Source organism: Bactrocera tryoni, chromosome 2 (genome assembly GCF_016617805.1).
Source record: "Bactrocera tryoni isolate S06 chromosome 2, CSIRO_BtryS06_freeze2, whole genome shotgun sequence".
Taxonomy (NCBI): Eukaryota; Metazoa; Arthropoda; class Insecta; order Diptera; family Tephritidae; genus Bactrocera; species Bactrocera tryoni.
In genome coordinates, this window is record NC_052500.1 from 72,745,773 (window position 1) to 72,755,826 (window position 10,054).

At 36.8% G+C, this 10,054-nt stretch overlaps 1 long non-coding RNA gene across 1 annotated transcript; it reads right to left on the reverse strand.

Moving 5' to 3' along the window:
- Positions 1–1,852: 1,852 nt before the first annotated feature.
- LOC120769258 lies at positions 1,853–3,563 on the reverse strand. Its single transcript, XR_005704836.1, has 3 exons — positions 3,241–3,563; positions 2,983–3,128; positions 1,853–2,053 (listed from the first exon to the last, which is right to left on the reverse strand). It is a non-coding gene; the product is annotated as an uncharacterized LOC120769258 (long non-coding RNA).
- Between the last annotated feature and the right edge of the window lie 6,491 nt (positions 3,564–10,054).

Here is a 10,054-nt window from a genome sequence, read left to right on the forward strand (position 1 = left end):
CGTTGATGAGCAATGGTTTTTGTAAACCAAGGAGTTGTTAATAATTTTTGGCTGTAGCACTGTATTGGTAGTTGTTAACCGCATAGATAGGGCATTCAACTACAGCTTGAACTATTTATGGTTATTTTTACCCCTGCGGCTTAATGGTTACAATAAAGAGTCAGTAAGACGCACTACAATGTGAGTTACCGTCAGACAAAAGGCAAACATATACATTTTTTATATAGCAGTAAGCAACAACAAAGACCATTCTTTATGATCGTTTAAATGCATACATAATGACGTTGAAACTTTCAAGTATAATTTGTATGTAATCGATAAAATGGAAAGAAGAAATGCTAAAACTTCGATAAGAGTGTACAGCTTCTGACGCACAAAGACGTTTTGATATCATTGGTCTCATCAACTGCGCCTTTGTTATGCTTTCCTCAGACTGGATTAGGAAGCAAGGCAAATAAGTCTGATAGTGAACGAGAGCAAGATGAAATATCTCATGTCATCATACAAACAGTCGTCGCACTTGTGACTTGGCTCTTACGTCACCGTTGGCAGTCATAACTTTGAAGTCGTAGATAATTTCGTCTATTTAGTAACCAGTATAAACTCCACCAGCAATATCAGCCTGGAAATCCAACGCAGGATAACTCTTGCTAACAGGTGCTACTTCGGATTGAGTGGGCAATTGAGAAGTAACGTCCTCTCTCGACGCACAAAGACTAAATTCTACATGCCACTCATCATCCCCGTCTTGCTTTACAGCGCAGGAGTTTGGACGAATACAATATCTTCTGAATTGGCTTTACGAGTTTTCGGGAGAAGGGTTCTGCGGAAGATTCATAATCCTTTGCGCATTGGCAACGACGAATACCGCAGTCGATGGAACGATGAGCTGTACGAGATTCACGATGAAATTGACTTAGCAAATTAAGAGACAGCGGCTACGATGATGGCGCTACTGGATTTAAATCCATACGATTTTTAGTTAGACCTAACCTCAAAAAGGCGTGCGTGTAAATTTGACAGCTGTCAGATCATTTGTTTGTAAATTGTATCATTTTGTGTGAAGCAACTTTTGCATTTGTGAAAAAATGGATAAATAGAAATTTCGCAAATTGATAAAATATTGCGTTTTGACGGGAAAAATTGCAACTGAAGCAACCGTGTCAGAAGTCAATGAAACGATGGCAGAAATCCAGAAATATGACTTCGAATTGCTACCGTATATACCATACCTTATTCTCCAAATCTGGCGACTAAGTTCTATTCTGGTTCTCAAAAGCTTGATCGCTGGGAAGAAATTGCGTCAAATCTAGAGGTGATCGGTCAAACTGAGGCCTATTTTGAAGCAAAGGATAAATGGCACTACAATAATGGTAACAAAATATTTGGAGGGTCGCTTTAATCAAAGTATCATCCTCAAAATGAAATGAATGTTAAATAAAAAAATAATAATTTCGCCAAAAAATATGTGTTTTAATATGGTATGTTGGGGACTTTTCATCTCACCTGTTTAATTAAATATTTATCATCACCAATTTATATAGTATAGTATTGCCAGATACGAGCTCTGAAGCGCTTTATACATAGCCGTGAAACTCAAAAGACAAAAAGGCGAAAGGGTGATATTTTCCAACCTAATATCTCGTTGACGAAGCAGCCTTTTTGATACTTTTTGAAGCACGTTATGGTCAAATGAATAGACCTCCCCTTAATGTCTCTCATAGAAAGGTTCACTCACATCACATAATATATTATTAATCTGTACAATTAAATATTATACTTACATACGAAATCATTGAAAGAATTTTTTTTATTAAAATATATCTTTTATTGTGTTAACTCTTATATTCTCACATTGTAAGTAGACATCATAATGCTTAAAATCATCAGTCAATTAATTAGTAACTAATTGCCTCACCAATGTTTATTGTTGTTCATTGTATTACGCATTGAATTGACAAGACTTGTATTAATTCTTTTTGTAACTGTCTTTACAAACATATCGAGCGTATATTGCGACAATACCGGGAAGTGTCCGTGCATTGATAAAAAGCTGTGATGGTAAACAAGAACAATTTACTTTATTGCAAATTAAATATTTTTAAAGGGAATAAAGAACGTGTCTTCAGTTATCCATGTAAAAGAATCTATATAAAATAATTTGGATGTGGTTTTGAAACTATTTAGTACCGAGAGCCTACGACTAAAGCATGGCTTTACATCCGCTCATTCTCCTGTTCTCAGTAAAGTTTTGTAACTGTTTATGAAAGATTCGAAGTTGAACTAAAAGGTGAGTTAAAGATATAGCGCCATATTTAAGCAATAGTTTTCTCAATGCAGCTATTAACATTTTCACAGACTCCCTCCCAGTGAATGATATTCATTACATAGAGCAGAAAAAATTTCTAGTTGCCTCGCGAATCTTTAGTGACATTATCGTAACTTCGGTTTTGATACTGTAGTAATTTAAATCACTATTTAACAAGAATCGAACTAAAGTATCCCCTGGACTCTACTTCTGTTATTAATAATAACATCTAAAAAGTTGAAAATGGTACTGTTGGCAGGCAACAAAGAGATTATAGGTAATCACAACAAAACTTATAGATTGACTCAACACATTTTGCTTAACATTTTGAGTATGGAGCATGTTAATATAACACTCGCTGAAGGCACTCAAGGTCATGTATACGTGACTTAAAACAAGTGTATGAAAAATTGGCTCAAATGGAGCCTCTTTTGAAGCATATATTAAAGGTTTGTATAAATATATGTGAAAACCTTATTTTTTATCAGTCCAGGTTAAATTTCCTATGTGCTATATCAAAAAGCAACTAAGTCCTTTAACTAACAGAAGAATTATCTTAAAAGAACATCTAAATGTACTTTGATTAGCAGGCTTCAGTGGAGCTCTTTTATTTCGATTTGCAATTAATATATTTCTATTAAATATTAGAAATATGCGAAACGTATTCTACTCACTTTTTGCAAAGCATGGTGGGCTCTTACATACTTTCATAACTTCTGAACGCGGCTGATTACGACTAGAATGGTCCGCAGGTCGACGCGTGCCATACCTAACAAACTAGAAAATGCGGTATTTAATTCCGACCGCATTGCGCATTGCACTGCAAAAGACGGAAGTTGAGAGAGAGAAAATTGGGGTAAATAAAAAAATTCAAAACGAGTCCGATATGGCAGCTAAAGTGAAACACATACAAAGGCCGAGCTTTAATTTACCTCGGACAATGGTCCCACATGCTGAACCCCTTGGACGCTGTGGCGCACTGCAGGCGTCCGTCACCTCAGTGCCATTCGCAAAGCGACATTTGACTTCACGCTTTTGTATGATCGTGTTGCGTTTAAAACAACGACACAAAATCCACTCTCCAGCTTTCTAACGCCCGCATTCTTTCTGGTTGCACATTTCAAACGTGCCAGGAAGACTTAGAGCATAATTCTCACAGTATGTATTGCCGACCATTTCGATGTCCGCTTCCAGGTGTGCATCCAGCGCGTTGTGCGTGAGACTGTAATGGCGCAAACGTAGGCAAACAGCTGAGCGACACTGCGGAAAAAAATGGTTGAGAAAAATATTATAAAACTAAACATTTGTTCAAATAAAGTCTACATATGAATGTACAGATATGCAAAACGCTTCATAAAGATAATGGACGGTTAAATTGCAATACAAAGAGTATGTTGGTTACTCATACGCCATGGCGCATTTGCCTATTTGTGTTGCCAGAATCATAAAATGCTGACAATGTACAAGACCAATGCAATGGTTGCAATTCTGTTGAAGAAATATTTGTTGTATACTTCACTGTGTCAACTTTGGAATAATTCTCGTGTTTACAAAAAAAATGTACGCAACCGAAAAATTTTCTAAGGATTCTTAGACCTGTTGAGGCCAATATTTTGAAAATTTGATATTTTTTTATGTTTCATTAAATAAAATTGTGAACCGGTGGCAACCTTTCGCCATACAATTTTAACTTTGCTAATGTTTAACTTTTGCAGTTTTCTTTCGGATTTTTGGTTTATTATTTTCAAATTTCTTTATTTTTTTAGACAGCTGGCAACCCTTGTACAAATATTTTAAGTCCTTAAGCATCTCAGAACTTCTTATAGTCATTAAGACAACACTAAGTTGCATTATAAATTTTAATAGAATAAATTGTTTAGAAGGTGGCAATGTTATTCCAAAAATATTTAATCTCATAATATCTCCCAAAACTTTGTAGTAATTTTGAACTTCTTATGATATTTACTTTGGACTCACAAACACAGCTGGCAACTTCCTCAATTAAATTTTAAATCCTTCAATCTATCAGAGGTCCTCATAATCATTTTGCCAACATTTTGTTGTGTCATTAATTTCGTTTGAATTTTTTTTCTTAACAGGTGGCACCCTTATTCCAAAAATCTTAAGTCCAATAACGTCTCTCAGAACCATATATTTATTTTGAACTTGTTATCACATTTATTTTGGACTCAAACTTTAATATTTCCAACTTTTTTACACAGATGGCAACCCTTCTGGCAATATTTTCAACACTAAACTCTCTTATACTTTTAAATTCTATACCAGTGGCAACTTTCCTCAAAAAATGTGAACTATAATAATATCTTTTGATGAGTTCCATCTGACTGTTAAGTGTTTCTATACTCTCGCAACAAAGCTGCTAAGGAGGGTATTATAGTTTTGTTCACATAACGGTCTTTTGTAAGTCCTTAAACTAAAAGAGTTAGATATAGGGATATATATACCAAAGTGATCAGGGTGACGAGTAGAGTTGAAATCCGGATGTCTGTCTGTCCGTCCGTCCGTGCAAGCTGTAACTTGAGTAAAAATTGAGATATCATGATGAAACTTGGTACACGTATTTCTTGGCTCCATAAGAAGATTAAGTTCGAAGATGGGCAAAATCGGCCCACTGCCACGCCCACAAAATGGCGGAAACCGAAAACCTATAAAGTGTCATAACTAAGCCATAAATAAAGATATTAAAGTGAAATTTGACACAAAGGATCGCATTAGGGAGGGGCATATTTGGACGTAATTTTTTTGGAAAAGTGGGCCTGGCCCCGCCCCCTACTAAGTTTTTTGTATAATCTCGGAAACTACTATAGCTTTGTCAACCAAACTCTATAGAGTCGTTTCCTTCAGGCATTTCCATATACAGTTCAAAAATGGAAAAAATCGGATAATAACCACGCCCACCTCCCATACAAAGGTTATGTTGAAAATCACTAAAAGTGCGTTAACCGGCTAATAAAAAACGTCATAAACACTAAATTTTTCGGAAGAAAAGGCAGAAGGAAGCTGCTCCCAGGCTTTTTTTTTTAAATTGAAAATGGGTGTGGCGTCGCCCACTTATGGATCAAAACCATATCTCAGGAACTACTAATCTAATTAATTTTACAGCAAAATAAAAAAATATGTAAATGACGGATAATGAAATCTCGAATATCACTTTATCAAGCGAGAGTATAAAATGTTCGGTGACACCCGAACATGGCCCTTCCTTACTTGTTTTTTGTTGACTTTTTCTTTGTTTTTTATTGACTTTTTATTTTAAAAATAGATGGCAACCTTTAAAATTTTGATCACTTGACCACCTACTATGTATAGTCTAAACAGCAGGGTTTCACTAAATTCATTGAAGTCGAAATTGTGCAACTCTTATTCGTAAACCTGCGTGGTCGCATTTCCGCTCATATCTAAATACTGCGACCAGTCGCCGATGCGCTATTTGTATGTGACGTGGTTTCTCGTGGCCGCTGTAGCTGTCGCCGACTCGCCATGCTTCTGCCATCAAGCGTGCAGTGAGTGTGGTGAGTCTGAATCGTGTGTTGTGCCAACGGTATTGCTAACTGTTGGCAGCTTTGTTATTGTAATAGTGATGGCGCTTATATCGCCTGCTGCCGTCATTCTTGTCTTCTAGCGTTGTAAGCGATGATGGAGCAAATATATCTTACGCTGCAAAGGTCCGCAGATCTCCAGTGTAGACTTGCGTTCGCATAGGCTCGCTCTGTTCGAAATTCTCCAAATCGATGACGAATTGTAGACCCTTGTCGAGCAGCATGTGATGTCCTCTCGAATCGCCAAATTTCTGTAAAGGCCACAAATGCTGCGTTAGCGAAAGTGCGAGAGAAAAGGAAACGAAATAGCAAATCGGATTAGCAAAGTCAGCAGCTTAAAATTTTCTCGTATATTCTTCTTTATTTCTTGTTATTTGTTAAAGCTCTTGTAATTTACGAGATAAATACAAAATAATGCGAATTTCGTCGAAAAATCAGGTTTTGAGCCCCGTACTACCTTGAGTGTGTGAGTTTCGACTTTCTCGCAACGGGCACTTTTGTAGAGTGTTCAGTTCTAAGGAATATGAGTCTGAAGTCAAAGCGATGCCATAAAATGTCTCTGAGCTATAGAAATTTAAAGAAAAAAAATCACGATTTACGTGTATTTTCAATGGAAAGTTTTTGCATGCCTTGGTCCAGTCCATAATGTTAATATTAAGCGTTTAAATTTTCAGGGAACTTTTTTTAGGGTATATTAGGGCCGTAGTAGCTCTGCCATTATACAACTCAAGTTTCCGTGATCTTTTTCAACTCTCTCTGAGAACTCAACTCATGAAAAACGCGACTGGAAAACACGTTAGCGCAAGTGCATTTTCGCCCAAGCGGCCGAAATACAAAGTCGTATTAGCTTTTGCTCATAGTAGTACATACAAACATATGTACATTGATATATTTTATTTTTAGTTTATACATCGAGACAATACAAAGACACTACCAGTAGAAGACTTGCTCATTTCCCACGAGTACTAGTCATATCGACAGGTACAGCGAATGACGGAAATTGTTGAAATATAAAATGGGCCAACATTACTGTGAATGCCAGCAAACCCATGTAAATTGCACCAACTGGATGCTACTGCTGTTTTGCTGCAGTTCTGAACCAATTTAGCACTCACTGAGTTCGCGCGGAATAAGAGGGAATTGATATTGTTGCACGTATACAAACAGTAGTTGTTTTCAATTTCGACTACTAGGATAGACGCTTACAACTGATTCACAAGCCTCAACCACTACATCATCACCACTGCCACCACTCAGTGAGTGCCTCATTGAGGACGAGTTCTGTCAGACATAGTTATACTGGCTAATATCGGCATTTCTCTTCAGTAATGTTCGCAATTTCATCATGGCAAGATATACGATCCAGCAACGAGTCGAAAATAATACAATTTACTTCCAAAATTCTGAGTCAGTGGCCTTAAATTTACGAGCTCTACGTCCAACTTATGGTCGGCATAATCGTCCTGTCAGATCAAGAATTGAGCGTCCAGTGAAAAAATTTGAATCCACAGGCACAGTAAAAAATGTTCCCATGCCAATGAGACAAAGAAGTGTCCGTAGTGTCGAGTATATTATTGTCGCTGGCGCATCAATTGAGGAAGACCCGTCTCTGTGGCGAATTTTGCAAAAAGATCCGGGCCTACATCGTTACAAGATCAAATTGACGCAAGAACTGAAGCCGCTTGCCCACCAAGATGGTCGTGTGTTCGTAAATTGGGCTGAGCGACAACTTGAAAATAGATCGGATCGAAAAATCATCCACGGCGACGAGGCTCATTTCTGACTGAATGGCTTCATCAATATTGCAACTTTGCAAATTATGTAAAATTTAATTGCGCTTGGCGTTAAAAATATTACTGCGATGCTGAAATGTATTTGCCAGCTAATGCGAATATCTATACATTATAATCTGCATAAACGCACAAACTGACATACATGCACATACATGTGTACAAATATTACATAAACCTCTACAAATTTGATTATCCGCATCAGCATAGTGACAGTGCAACCCAAACCTAACGCAGCTAGCTGTAGCTGGCGACGATACGGAGACGGCTTTAGGTGCTGCCATCGCTATCGTCGTTGCTGCTGTTTCTATTGGCATTTCGTGCGCGCTTCAATTGCCAAATGTGTCATCTATAGATAACTAGAAGGAATGCCAACTGCCACATCGTGCACTTTGCCTTATACGCTCGCAGTTCTATGACGTTTTTCACGCAGGCAGCAGAGCGAATCGTAATCAAACGTGTATGCATTCGTACATGTTTGTAAGTATGCATATGGAATATGTTTATATGAACGTGTGGATGCATTTACGAAATTGCAATTTCGCACTGTTCTGCGTTTGCCATTTGACGTTTTACACTTAAAGGTATAGCCATGAGCGAGAAGTTCCAAGTTGGATTTAGCATTTAACACTTCTGGTTACATATTTATGTGTGAATTTTTTTGTATTTGTACGAAATTTGTAATTTATGGCATTTGAATAAGGAAGATATGGAAAAATAAGTAAATGCATATATGTGTGGAAGAAAGTACCGAAGGGCGAAGGGTTTTAAGTGAATATATATGCAGAAATGAGCATTTTATACGAGAACGACTTTAAACTTTAAGTGGCAAATCGGGTTAGACAGTTCAAACCCTCGAATTCTTAATTAAACAATTACACTATACGAGCTCTAGAGATATCTTTAGTTATGAACCAAATTTGAAATATTAAAAAATGTTGATACTCAAACCATCACTTGGATGACACTGCGTATGAGTAACATTAATTGGGATTGCCCACTCTAGATGCAGTAAAATTATAGGAATCTCACTTACAGAAGGCAAAGCCCGCCGAAACCTTCAAAAAATCAGCCACTACGCTAAAACGAAAGACCAGTTCACGCTGCAACCACAAATACAACAACACAAACCACGTCAAGTGGTCCACGAAAATGAGCAGTTCATTAGAAAGGGGACCAGACTCATTCCTCGTGATACAAGTCTTTCGTCAAAATTATTATTTTTTGTTAAAGTTATTGACGGTTGAAATTTAGAGCACGATAAAATTGTAAAATTATTTTCTCATAAACTTCTGGAGATAAATCGATAAAATTTTTTGAAGTCAAAAAAAATGTAAACTTCACAAATTTCATTCATCATTATTTTCAGTCATTTTTGAACAGCTGTAATTTTTTTTTCAACTTGCCCTATTTTTTTTTTTGGTGAAATGAAGCTCAGAATGTCACCTTTCCAACACTATAAAGTGTGGTATGACACAATGTGATTTGTGATTGACGAAATACGAAAATACTTTTTCTACAACCCAATATTTTATTCCTTTAAAGCAGTATTTGATGAAAATAACATGTTTTAACTAAAAATCGCAAGAAAAAATGCAAAAGTCAAGCTTTTGCGGTCAAACGCACGCGAATGTGTTCAGAAAATTTTATAATTTGTTGCCATACAAATTTTTTCTCAGTATTGACTTCCTGTGGTAATTGATATCTTCAACAATCTCTGTATTTTACGCATAGATTAGAACTGTCTTAAAAGAATCACGCCTCCGACATTGAAACCTCCTCTCCTTAATGCACATACTGGACTTCCCCGAACTCACTTCTCTGCAAAAACTCATATGTGGCGTAGTACCATACATAGCTGCCTCGGTGACCACTGCTATGCAGCCACAATACATACACACCGCTCAGGTTTATTCGTTTGCATGGCTTGCTGCACACTGCAAGTATATACTATATTACTGAATGCGAATGAATGAAAATTATTAACAAATTTGTGGCGGTGATGTTCTCTTACACACAAGTACAGTTGCACACATTCACCGACGATTGCCTACATTTTAGCGCATAATATTCCTATATGTTAAGTTGCAGCAATTCTATTTATCGGCATGCCGAATGGCTTTGTATGCGCGTTATGCCATGTATCTATTGATGTTCACATTCGTTTCTTGTTGTATGGCATATGTTATGGTTGAATGCGGTTTGGCCACCATTTAACATATGTTTTTGCACACAACTTCACAGAGATATAGTGTGAAGGTGTTAACATATGTAAATAAAACAAATGAAATTTTTGGCATATTTTACATGTAGATAAAAAGCTTGTAGCAAAACTCAGAAACGGAAATTTTATTAACAGAATTATATACCTTTACTTTTCAATGGGAGGGCTTAAA